At 35.6% G+C, this 13,706-nt stretch overlaps 1 pseudogene; it reads right to left on the bottom strand.

Moving 5' to 3' along the window:
• Positions 1-8,039: 8,039 nt before the first annotated feature.
• The window catches only part of LOC107707790 (1-phosphatidylinositol 4,5-bisphosphate phosphodiesterase beta-4-like), a 60,886-nt pseudogene continuing 55,219 nt past the window's right edge, over positions 8,040-13,706 (bottom strand).

The raw sequence follows: 13,706 nt of genomic DNA, 5'->3' as shown, positions 1-13,706 counted from the left end.
AGCATTAGGCCTACAGACTGACTGAAGTGAATCAGGTCATTTGAACTGAAGCATCTCACGGAGAAGCTAAAGGCGACTTCTGTGTGTGTTTGATCAGTCTGAAGCTGTTTAACATTCTCCTCCGGTGTTCCTGATATTCATTCGTGTACCGCTGTGAGAAACGCAAATATTGGATTAATCTTCATTGCTGCAGGTCTGCTCGAGCTTGTTAAGTTCAGTCTTCCGTACAGGATCCTGCTGAAACACAAACACATCTGCAGTTTCTCTATTGTACAGTGGGTTTAAGAGTCCTGCGCCTAGAAAAAGTATTTTTCTCAAACCCTTGTGAGGGTAAAAAGGGTCATTTATTTTCAGTGCTGCAACAGACTAGTAATTAAGGTACAACAACAATAATAATAATAATAATAATAATAATAATTATTATTATTATTATTATTATTATTATTATTATAAACCCAACCAAAATATTATTTCACAGATTTTTGATCAGGATCATTATAGTTAACTAAAACGAAAATCATAAAAAAAATGTTTTACTTGAAATAAAATATTAAATAAATAAATAAATAATCAGTGTGTAAAAACAAATGGAAATGTTTGAAATATTGGCAGCAGACAAAAGTGCAGCACCGCAAATAAATGTTTCAAATACAAAAATATTGTACAATATTGAATCATAAAAAAACATTCATTTTTCCCAAGCATGACACATTATAGGATCACTCTGTCTGTACAAAGTTATATGTAATCTTTCACCATATGACCAGCTAAAAAAAAAAACTGAACCTAGTTACTTTTTAGCAATGTGATGCGAGTTTCCAAGTACTCGCTTCACATAACTGCATATTAAACATCAAATATGATCTGATTGGCTTTGATTGTCACATTTACATTTTGCCAAATTACCTGTAAATCTGTCATCAGCTGAAATCCTGTCATCACACCTTGCATCACAAGCAGGGTTGTTATCATTAACTATATAAAAAAAAAACTATAAAACCACATTTTTTTTATTTTAAACAAAATAAACATTAACTGAAATAAAATCTAATATAAAAAAACATAAACTTATTTTATTACAGCTAGTTGCCAAGGCATTATTTCTCATTTTGATTTCATTTAAGTCGATGTACTAAAATAACAAAAAAATAAATAAGAAATAAGAAATGAAAAAGTATTTTTTTTAAATATATAAAAATTACAAAAAACACAATAAAATTACTATAAAATTAAAGTGAAAACAGAAAATATACAAATAAAATATAATTTAAAATATGAATTAAAACTATTTTAATGATAGTGAAATAACTAGCCACAAAGTAGAAAAATTAGCTGCATATCAAATCTACACATTGTTATTCATGTATATACTTGTATAGTTTTTGTTAATATTTTGAATTAGATTTTATTTTTATATTTCTGTTTTCACTCTAATTTTAGTTGTTTTATTAGTTTTTTATATGTCTATTGTTTTTATAAATTTTTATTTAGTAGTATTATTTTTTTTGTTATTTTAGTACTTAGTAAGTTAAACTAAATGATATTGAGAAATTTTGCCTTGGCAACTACCTGAAATCTCATGATAATCATGTTGAACATTATCACAAAGCAAAGCTCTGTAGCATCTATCTGACCCATTACAGCTGCAGTGCAGGAGATACACTCCGCTTACAGTACACACACACACACACACACACACAGTCTTATCAGCGGAGGTTCACCTCCATTGCCGGCAGTATGTCAGCCATTAAACTCCTGATATCTGAAGAACGGACATCCAGAACTGTTCAAAGCAAGTCTAACCTGAATGAGAAGCAGCAAAATTATCTTAGGCTTTCATCCTCTTAAAAACCCAGCATAAAGGCCATTTTCTGACACGCTCTGTGTTTTACAGCCCTCATCTCTCACTTTAGCGGCACATGGGCGAAGTTGTTTGGTTTGCGGGTGTATCATTTCTGACCCGCTCTCATCAAAAGTGTGCCAATCTATCAAAGAAAAGGTTAAATGATCGACGGCTTGAAGTGATAATTGCACGATTGCCTTCTTCCTCTCGCCGAGAAAGTGGCAGAATATATATCAGCATGTTCGCGAGTGTTAAAATGTCATATGGTAATCATCAGCCAAGTGGAATAATGATGAAGTGCTCGTCTCTTAATTGAAATTTCAGCTCGTGAGTGGCGTGCGGCTGTATTTTTAGGTGTGTGGCGGCCCCCTCACTGCCCTGACGAGCGAGCGCTGGCCGTTTTTCCTCCAAATCCATCCTTGGAGTACGAGAGAGAGAGAGAGAGAGAGAGAGAGCTTCCTGCTCGTACTACTTCAGTGGGATGAATACTGTGCATAGCATGTATGCATGAAATAATTGCACTTGTTCTGCATTTGCTAAAATGTGCACAAAGCATGAAATGCTGGATCCCAAAATGCAATGCACTCGACATGACCTTCTGCTTCCAATGTTGCAAATGAACAAATATTCTAAAAGTAATTTGTAATATTTAATATCTCAATATTTATTATCATTACCCCCTTGCAACTGCACAGTAACACCCTAGCAACCACCTAGAATACCTTAGCAACAACTGAGAACAACCTAGCAACTACCCAGAGTACCATAGCAACCACCCATAACACCATAGCAACTGCACAGCAACACCCTAGCAACTGCCTAGCAACCACCTAGAGTACCCTAGCAACCACCCATAACACCCTAGAAACCGCATAGCAACAACCTAGCAACTGCCTAGCTACCACCCAAAGTACCCTAGCAAAAAAAGAAAAATGCACAATAACTACTTATTACTAAGATGATAAGTAGACATCATATTCTCAATTAAACATGCACCATAATTTAAAAAAATAGAAAGCAGTATGCAGCATTCCAATCAATTAAAGACAAGAAAATAATGTTAAATCTAGGGATTGATTTTAATTCCCAGTTGTGACGAGTGGGGGCGGGGCCGAGAGCCGTGGGAACGGAGCGAGGCCGGTGGAGTAATTGATAATGAGCGACACCTGCACCACTCACCGGTCTCGAGTCCCACGGAGGAGCTCCGGAAGGATAAAAGGAGGAGCTACGACAGTGAAAGACGAGAGAGGACCAGGCCTGGACTTTATTTTGTGTTTTGGTTCTGTTTGTGCGCGACAGTCGTCCGCGAGGGGCTGTCGCGCTATTTTGTGTTTATTTTATTATTAAAGTTTTCTCTAAATGTTCGCCGGTTCCCGCCTCCTCCTTCCCGTTACTACGAACGTTGTTACACCAGTTATTCATGGTCCTGTAATAGAAAGGTCAGGTCAATCAGATTGCATTGTGGGGCAATATGAAACACTCTACATATAGGCAGCAACTCTGCAACAGAACAAAGAACAATTTTTCCAAGAGTTTGGCATTAGATTGCTGAAGTAATGATGAAATACTACAATTGCCATACAATAATAATACCAGTATTTTTATATTGGGTAAAATGGTATATTTGACAATTATTTTAATTAATATTTTAGTATTAAATGAAACATACATATATTAGAACACATTTTTTAAAATGGTTTTAGTTTTAGTTAACTATGATAACCCTATATATAAAACATTATATATTTATATACATAATATATATATTTCAATCATGACAACTCTCGGAACATTTTAGCATGGTGATTGATATGACAATGTTAATGTATTTGGTCTTGGCGGAACAGATCTGCTACGCTGCTGCTGCTGTTGGTTATTGCTGTAGTTGTGCTTTTTCAGACCGATGAGCTTTGTAAAAATCGACGCGTTTCAGAAAGATGGAGCATAGAGGAGAAACAATAATGTACAGTATGTGGAAAATAATGTGTTTTTTGAACCTTAAACCGCATAAACACATTTCATTACACCAAATACACAAAATAATGTTATTTTTAGTAGCATCATATGACCCCTTTAAAAAGCAGGATAATTATGCTTTCTAACTTTAGGAAGTGCTTTAAAATGTTTTAAATGCTGTCAAGCCGATCAGCTGAGTGCATGAACATGACGAGGTCACACAGTCTCCTCCTCTCCCCTCATCTCTTTATCACGGCCTGTGATTATGTTTCAGACTTATGAAATATTCCCGCAGTCGGAGGGATGTTTAACCTCCGGCACACTTAATTCTCCATATTTAACCCAAATTGTTGAATATTCTGAAGAGAAATGTCCGGAGAAATCTCCCTCAGCCAGATTTCCTGGGAAAATAATCAGCGTTTCATCGGTGCGAGGGGTCAGGATGCGAAACAATCCTCGTCTCTATTATTTATTAGCATGACCCGGGGCTAAAGCGTGTGTTATGAAACCTAACCGAGCTGGATGTGAACAGAAAACAGCGTTTGTGAGAATCGCAATCAAAACAGGACGCTCTCTCGCTGTGAAGCTCCTGGAAGACTCGACGGCACGTGTAACGTGATTACAATGAGCAAACAAGAGACGCTGACAAACAACGCTGAATTTCATACAATACATGTCTGACATCCAGCTGGGCCTGATGCCAAACCGCACACCACACTAAAACACACGTATTAGTGCCGCAACGCATATTAGCAGAGCAGAGCGAACGCAGCAGATACAGCAAACCAAGCCCGTAACCAGGGTGTGAAAATTATGATAACCCTTGCCAGAAATTACAAGTTTTACATTAGACCGCAAATAACCTGAAATATTGCTTCATGCACAGTACAGCTGTTATTCCTTCAGCCGCATGTATTCATGTACATTTCAGTGGGAGGGAAAAACATGCATTTGAATCATAAAAGCAGCTGTTCAAACACTGAGATATCATAACCACTCAGACGTTGCATTTTCACTCAATTAACTCATAATCTGCCTCAGCGATTGTACGACTAATTCAGAGACTGAAAACACAACATGAGCCAGTATGTGTCTATTACAGCATGTTGACTGCTCACACAGTTGCCTGCATTTGTTATGGCAGCCAAAAACAACCAGCACTAATTGAGAATGAGAATGAATGAGAGTGAAAAACTGTGGATAATATATACAGAAAATTTGAGAAAAGCAAAACGTTGCATGGTCACTTCACCCAGCTAACAGGGAACGTTTTGTAAAGGTTATGTAATGGTAGAACAAAACATTATTTTAAAAAAGTTTTAGGAATATTCTTATGAAATGAGAGAAAACTTTACTAGAACAATGTTCAATGATGTTATTTCTACTTTATGATCGTTCTCATTAAGATAAAATGTTCTTAGAACATCATTCTCAGAACATCCTTATGATGTTATTCATGTTTGCTATTGTAACTTTTAAACAACATTCTAATAACGATAAGAAAACTGGTCTTTTTAACCTTTTTAGAATATTACAAATAAACGTTCAGAGAAGGTTATTTTTGAGCACAAATAAGGTTAGGGGAATGTTGTACTAACGTTATAACATTGTAACATTTATTGTAACATTATTGTAACATTTAAATAACATTCTAATAACGACAAGAAGACTGGACATTTTAAAGTTTTTAGACTTAAAAATGAATGTTCAGAGAAAGTTATATTTGGAGTACAAATAGGGTTAGGAGAATGTTGTACTAACATTATTATTGTAACCTTATAAATAACATTCTAATCACAAGAAAACATGATATAAACATTTCAAATGGATTTTCCCACGACGTTTTTAGAACTTAATCTTGTTAGCTGGGTGCGTGCATGTTATTCAGATGATCGATCTCTTGCCAGCTAACAGAGAACGTTCTCAGAATGTTCTGGCAAGATTCTCTCAAAGTCACGAACTAATATGTTCCAGTAATGTTATAGAACGTTCGTTCAAAATGTTCCCAGAACGTTAGCACAAATAAATATAAACATTTGTCCATGGAATGTTTTTATTCTGAAACGTTTCAGCTGGATGCTCAACTGACATTTTTTAAATGTTACTACTTGTTTCGGAACGTTCAGAGAACGTAACATTCGCATAATGTTTGCAAAATTATGGAATGTTCACATAACCAAGGAAAAATGTTTCTCAAACTGGATGTTTTGAACATTCCTTAACATTTTCATAACTTAATTTCAAGGTTAGCAAAGCGTTCTTAGAAAAGATTTGGTAACACTTTTGTATAGGGACCAATTCTCACTATTAATCAGTTGCTTATTAGCATGCCTATTATTAACATATTGACTGTTTATTAGTGCTTATATTCTGCATGACCATATTCTACATCCCTAATCCTACCTAATACCTAATCTTAACGACTACCTTACTAACTATTAATAAGCAGCAAATTAGGAGTTTACTGAAGCAAAAGTTGGAGTTAATGGTTTGTTAAGAGCGAGAACTGGACCTTAAAATAAAGTGTGACCAAATATTTTTGTTAGCTGGGATATCAGTGTGAACCAGAAAGATGGTTTGAGTGTCAGATTGATGAAACTCTTACAGCACCGCATGTTCCCACAGTTCATCACAGCTCAAAACAGCCGTTATGCTGAAGATGCATCATAAAATGCTGCAAACGAAGAGGAAGATTATCATTACTGGACTGGAGGAAAAACCCAAAGAACACTGAATGTCCTTCATCAGATCTCTTCTCTTCACTAATGTCACTTTTCTTCACCGTTTTCAGGTGTAAAGTGTTTGTACATGTTTTTGTTTGTGGAAAAAATGTGCATTGCATCAACTTGCTCAGCAATGGATGCTCTGCAGTGAATGGGTGCCGTCAGAATGAGAGTCCAAACAGCTGATAAAAACATCACAATAATCCACAGCACTCCAGTCCATCAGTTAACATCTTGAACAGCCAAAAGAAACAAATCCATCAAGACTTTTAACTTCAAACCGTTGCTAAAGTCCATATCCATAATACAGCTTCCTCCAGTGAAAACGTCCATCTCCTGTTGTCTCTCACATCAAAATCCAGCCACATATTTGTTTAGAGCTGTTTTGGCTTGTAAACGGTGCTTGATCTGTGCAGATTTCTCCCCCGATTCAGACCAGACCACTTTTTCACCGGAGGAAGAGGAACAGTTATTATGGATTATATGGACTTTTAGTTAAAAGCGTCTTAATGCTGGATTTGTTTCAGCTTTTGTCTTCTCCAGATGTTAACTGATGGACTGGAGTGCTGTGGATTACTTGTGGATTATTGTGATGTTTTATCAGCTGTTTGGACTCTCATTCTGACGGCACCCATTCACTGCAGAGCATCCATTGCTGAGACACTGATGCAATGCTACATTTCTCCAAATCTGATGAAGAAACAAACTCATCTACTGTACATCTTAGATGGCCTGAGTACATTTTTAGCAAATTTAAATTTTTGGGTAAACTATTCCTTTAAGATAAGACTTCCGTGATAAAATTCCATACTAACCTTGTCTGTGCAAGTTTTCTCTGTCTTTCTGAACTGAAGCAGTGTTTTTTTGTTTCGGTGGTCATCAGCAGCGTGTCTCTGCTTCATCTGAAATGAACCCTGAATAGTCCTTTCATTTACATTTAGTTATTGAGCAGATGGATTTCATCCAAAGCTATTTAAAAATAAGAAACATCACAAGCATTTCCACAATGTTTATGATTTGAACTAAGGAAGAAAGAACACTTGGATGAAAACAAAGTCAATAAAATGACACTATGGCTACTAAATTAGATTTTATATCAATTCAACACATTTACATGCTTTTTTTTGTGCATGATCTTCTTTATAAAATATCAATATTAAAAACAGTATTAATGCATAAGACTCTCAGATACAGAGTTTAGATTTTGCTGTTTATATTTTACTGCTATATTCAAAGTCAACATAAAATGAAATGTACAATCCATTTTACAAAATATCTTTCCATATATAAGTAAATATGCAAAAATAAATTGATTAGATGGTTCAAAGTTGGAATTTCATACCAGAATAGCGATTATTGGTTAACAACTGGAAAAAGAAAGTCGTTTGTCAAGTTATTATATTTTTAAAAAGACAAACATTTATTCTTTAGAATAATATGTATTGATGCATCATTCACAATAAGATCAGATGCATGTTTAAAAAACATTACATAGTTTATTTTAATTTCATGTTGACTTTAAAGTAGCTGGGCTTGTAAAATAAGAATCAGTTTCTCTCTTTGCTGACAAATCATAAAACATCTGCGCGCTCATACAAGGTATTCATAAAACATAAATAAATACTAAACAGATTCCACTAAAAACATGTTCTATGTATGTAGTGTGCATTCAGAGCGTGTGAAAAGTGCGTTCTCACTGCAGTGAGCCGTGGGTTTGATCGCTCAGCCGTCTGTTCTGTCCTCTCTGCTGTCATCATGCTCTGAGTCTGTCTGGCCTGTAATGACAGTGAAGCACATTAGCACAGAATCACATCGCCGGCCTCCAGAGGTAATGCTATCCAGAGAGAGCCGGATTAAAAAAAGCCCTGGATTTCACAAATCCTGTTTACTGAATAGCATCTCAACATGAGACGCGCTGGGGAACTAACTTTCTTGCAGCGAGGATATTGCAGGCTCACAAACTACATTTTGAAGTGAGTCACGTCGTGTGTTTTAGCCGCTCTGTGCGAGAGCCGTCAGTGGAAATGTGATGTGACGTACAGCGTTTCCTCTGCTGATTGTAGCAGATGAAGTGGCTGGAAAATCAGCTAATTTATGCACAGCATTTAAATCAACAGCAAGTAAAGCAATCCTCCAGGGGACAAAAACAGTTAGGATTCACAACGCAAGTCTTGAGTTGAGAACATTTGCCATAAGCTCAGATGTGAAATATATTGGATTAGTCCATGCAAATATTACAATTTCTGTCATCATTTACACTCATGTGCAGTCCCTGCAGTTTTTCGTTATTCAGAGATTGTGGAAGCTTGTTTTCGCCACGGGATTATAATAATCATAATAAAAAGGTAATTGCAACTTTTTATCTCAAAATTCAAACTTTTTTCCTCACAATTCTGAGAAATTGCAAGATATAAACTCATAATTCTGAGAAAAAAGTCAGAACTGTGAGATAAAAAGTTGTAATTATCTTTTTTTTTTTATTCCATGATGGAAGCAAGAAAAAACTGAATTGCAAGATATAAGCTCAGAATTCTGGGGGGAAAAAAACTGCAAGAAAGAAAGTCGGAATTCAATAAACATGAATAAGTATGTAATTCATTCAATTTATACTGTGCAGTGTTATGGAAGGCCATTTCTGCCAAAACAAAAAAGGTCATTTCAACTTAAAAAAAAAAAAATCTGAATTTAGAGATGCAAACTCAGAATTATGAGATAATGTCGCAATTACGTTTTATATTTTTTATTTTGTGCAAAAAATAATTGTGCAATGTAAACTCAGAAACTCAGAATAAAAAAAAAAAAACAATCACAAGATGTAAACTCAGAATTCTTTTTTTTAACATTGAGTTTACATGACAATTTTTTGTATCTCGCAATTCTCAGAATTTTCTCACAATTGCAAGAAATAAAGTAAAAATTGTGAGATTAAAAAGTCGCAATTACCTTTTTAATTTTTTTATTCCTTGGCAGAAACAACCTTCCATACTATTTTATTTTACATTTGATTACTCAATTTCTGTAGTGCTTTAATCCTGAATGATAACCTACCTAAAACACTCAAAGCACTCTTTATTTGTATCTTTGTCCTTGTTGGAGCCATTTATTGTAAAGTTTTACTTGGCCACTGGGTGGCACTGTGACACAGTATAATTGTAACACCGGTGTAAGAGCCAGGTGTGAATATAATATCCTTCTCTCTACCAAATCTGTTCACTCCACACTCCAGATCAGTAGGTGGCGGTAATGCACCTTTAAGTTGGTTTGCCAAAACCGCCAATAAACATCAGAAGAAGAAGAAGAAGAAGAGCCAGGTGTGTGCGTTGGTAATTGGGAAGCACACAGTTTTTGACCGCACGGCAGAGTAGCGTGCAAGATGAACTATGATCTTATGCTGTGTCTTCAAGGTATGGACTTGGATTGTACATGTTAATGAACAAGGAACACTCATAGCAAGTTGTTTTGGAACAATTGTTATTGGAGCACAAATAAAGAAAGACATTTGTTTAGCATCTATTTCCGTTTGCACGGACTCTGTTTGTACGCGTTCTAGAACTTGCTCACTCATATTATCAACGGCAGCGGCTTATTGGAAAGCCGATACAGTCCTGTTGTTTGTAATTTGCTTCTTTGTTCTTATTTTAACAACAACAAAACGTGTTCAAAAGTGTCAAAATTTTACACAAAAACAAGCTTTCTGCTTTTTTTCCACGTATGACTATTGTACATTTAGTGCCATACATAATATGGTAAATGCATTATCCCAATTCTAAAAATAACAAAGCTAATTTTCCACAAAATTCTGTAAATTACCGCCACAAAATCAGTCACTCTGATGTCAGAAAATCACAAATAAATTAGTGAAGTTCTGGTGGGGCTGCCTGTTGTGCCAAACCTATGGGACTTTCTTCAGTGGAAGCCAAAAGGAGAAATTTTAGGTTATTTTGTCATTTTTGCAGCTTGACAGAACTGAGTGAACACTCTTAAATAATTCTCAAGCAAGCAAGTCAAATGGGTTTGGAATGACATGACGGTGAGTAACCGAAAAGAAAAGTTTCACTTTTGTGTTACAAAAGGCAAAAAATCAGTATTCAATCCATTTTTTTACACAGCTGTTTATAGTATGTACATGCATTGACATCTCCAGATGATTGCAAGCTTCCGGGCAAAATAAACAGAGAACCCATGAGGAACGACTCGGCTTGCTCGGCCCATGTCTGTCTGATCAGTAGTCTGTGAAGGTGTGGAGGAGGAGCAATAATTCACAGCCGTGATGGACTGGACTTCCATACGGGGAGGAATGAAAGAATCATGGGGAAGGGGAGGCGTTGTAAAATTGATTTGTGAGAAGAAAGTGCTACCTTGGCATTGTGATTTTACATAGCACGAGTTCAACAGCTAAATAAAAGAGCAAAATAAAATGAATGGTGAGTGATGATCAAATCCACATGACAGGTTCATGCATCATCAAACGGGTCATTCCTGCTCTGCACTAGATTTTCATGCCACACCATCATATATTTAAAAAATATTTATATTTAAAGTATTTTAACCAATATTTTAAGAAGAGAACTATATTAGTAATTTATTTGAATGTAATTCATTCAGAAATATTCTTGGTCTTTCTATTTTTTCTTCTTTCATTTTTCAATCCAAATATCTAATATTGATAGTCAATTTATATGTTTTTCCTGTGTCCCAGTGTTATTTTAGTATCATTGATATACTAGTATAGTTTTTGTTAATATTTTGAGTTAGATTTTATATTTAGATTTTTCTGTTGTCACTTTAATTTTACTTAACATTTTAGTAATTTTGTTTTTGTTTTGAGTTTAATTTTGTCATTTTTTATCATAAATGTTTTATATATATATATATATGTTTTAGTTTATTTAGTTTTGGTACTTCAAGTTAAACTAAATGAAAATGAGAAATGTAGCTGAAATAAATCTAAATTAGTTCTATTTCATTATATTTTATTTTAGTTAATGTTTATTTCAAGTAACTTTTTTACGGATTTAGTTTTAGTTAACTATAATAATTTAGACTGGTTACAAATAGACAATTTTACACAATATGTTGGTGTTTAAAAATACTTCCCTTTCATGGGAACTTCGAACTGCGTCCTCTAGGGGTCGCTATGGGGAACACCTCGTCGTGACCCGTGTCTGAAGCATACATTGAAAAAACACCAACTCGTTGGCCGGCGACAGCCATGGTGTTTTTTCAATGTATGCTTCAGACACGGGTCACGACGAGGCGTTCCCCATAGCGACCCCTAGAGGACGCAGTGTCTCGTTCCCTACTCAGGGAACCATGGTTACATAAGTAACCTGAGACGTTTTTTAGTATTATTTTATGCTAATTGTAGTATTTCCTCATTACTTTAATGGCTTTTTAATGGTTTTAATTACTAACCCTGCTGTGTCCTCACATCACTTTTCAATCTGTTCTTTTGTAAAAAAAAAAAAAAATTCCAGTTCCTTAATGACATCATCTTCCAGGAAGTGACATCAATTTGGTGGGAAATTACCAGCAGAGACATTAGTAAGTATTATCAGTGGATCTGATGAATTCAGTGATGTTCTGTGATATTGGTTTGTGCCTCTCTAAAACATTCATCCTGTTTGATCTAATGATCAAATCAAAATTTCAGTAGATTAAAAATATGAACAAGAACTTCAAGTTGACATCCTCATGTCAACCTGAATGAGCACTGACTTTAGCTCTTTATGAACATCTTATGTCTAAGTCTCTGACCAGAGCGTATTTCTGAACGTCTGCTATACTGTTTTACAGAAATACATCCTTAATTACATTCATCATGTAGAGGTTACAGAGTTCACATGGTAATGCACAGCAGAAAAGACCCAAACATTAAGGTCCCGATGGTGAAATACCTCCTCATTGTGTTTCTCCAGCCTCTCCAGTTGTTCCCGCTGTGCCGCCTGGAGTTGCTCGCACTCTTTGGACTGTTTCATGGCGAGCTGTCAATCAACACCCATGCTAATTTACATAATTAGAAACATGCATTTGAAAAAACAAACATGATTAGAATCATTACCCTCTTTCTTTCTGTAAGAAACTTCCTTGTGTTCGTGCTGTTGAGCTCTCGAACTCTCCTGCAGAAACACGTCCCGTTGGAAACAGTATTTGTGGAGTCAAATTATTACTTACAACTTTTGATCAATTTTCATTTTTGGGTGAATTATCCCTTTAATACATAGAATAATCATGAGTTAAATCCAAGGTAATAACTGTTTTCGTGAGGTTTTGACCAGTAGGTGGCGCTAGCTTAATATTTTGTGCACATCATAAGTGGATGATGACAATGATACGTTTCATTACAATATACCAAAGAATTTCCAAAACACACCCACAGTTCCTCTTTGGCGTCAACAATTTATTGTTTTAAAATAAAAATGTTATGAAAATTAAATTATGTTTGTGATGGTTGGTCTGATGATGGATAATATGAGGCAATTTATAGGAGAAGTAATGAAAAATTGGTCTGTGTAAAGGTTAGACAGACAAACAGAAGTTAAATCCAAAGTAGTCATTTTTTAAGGTTTTTTGTTTTGTTTTTGACCAAAGTGCGCTCTTTATTGTGGCCCTACTGCATGTCTAACGTCAAAATATCTAAGCATTTTGGAGATTGGTTTTAATTTCTCAGCGTCAAATTCGATGATGCGCAAACAGTTTGGTATATCAAAAATAATAACTTTTTCAGCATGGTCTAAAAAATTATCTGACCCAAATTTGGGGTGAATCATATAGGATGAGTTCAAAAAAAGGTGTTTTAAAGGGGTCCTATTATGCTCTTTTACAAAGTCTTGATTTTGTTTTGGGGGTGTACTAGAACATGCTCTCATACTAGGTTCAAAAAACACATTATTTTTCACATATTTTACATTATTACAACACCTCTCTCCCCAGTCTGGCATGAACGGCTCGAATAGTTCCTGTATCAAATGAAGGCCCGCCTTCTGAAATACGAAGTGTGCTGTGATTGGTTAGCTGGGCCAGTGTGTGTTGTGATTGGTTAGCTGGGTCAGTGTGTGTTGTGATTGGTTAGCTGGGCCAGTGTGGGCTGTGATTGGTTAGCTGGGCCAGTGTGTGCTGTGATTGGTTAGCTGGGCCAGTGTGTGTTGTGATTGGTTAGCTGGGCCAGTGTGTGTTGTGATTGG

This window comes from Sinocyclocheilus rhinocerous, unplaced genomic scaffold (genome assembly GCF_001515625.1).
Source record: "Sinocyclocheilus rhinocerous isolate Xijiao unplaced genomic scaffold, SAMN03320098_v1.1 scaffold805, whole genome shotgun sequence".
NCBI lineage: Eukaryota > Metazoa > Chordata > Actinopteri > Cypriniformes > Cyprinidae > Sinocyclocheilus > Sinocyclocheilus rhinocerous.
Note: the sequence above shows the minus strand (reverse complement) of the source record. Positions and strands in the feature narration are given on the sequence as shown.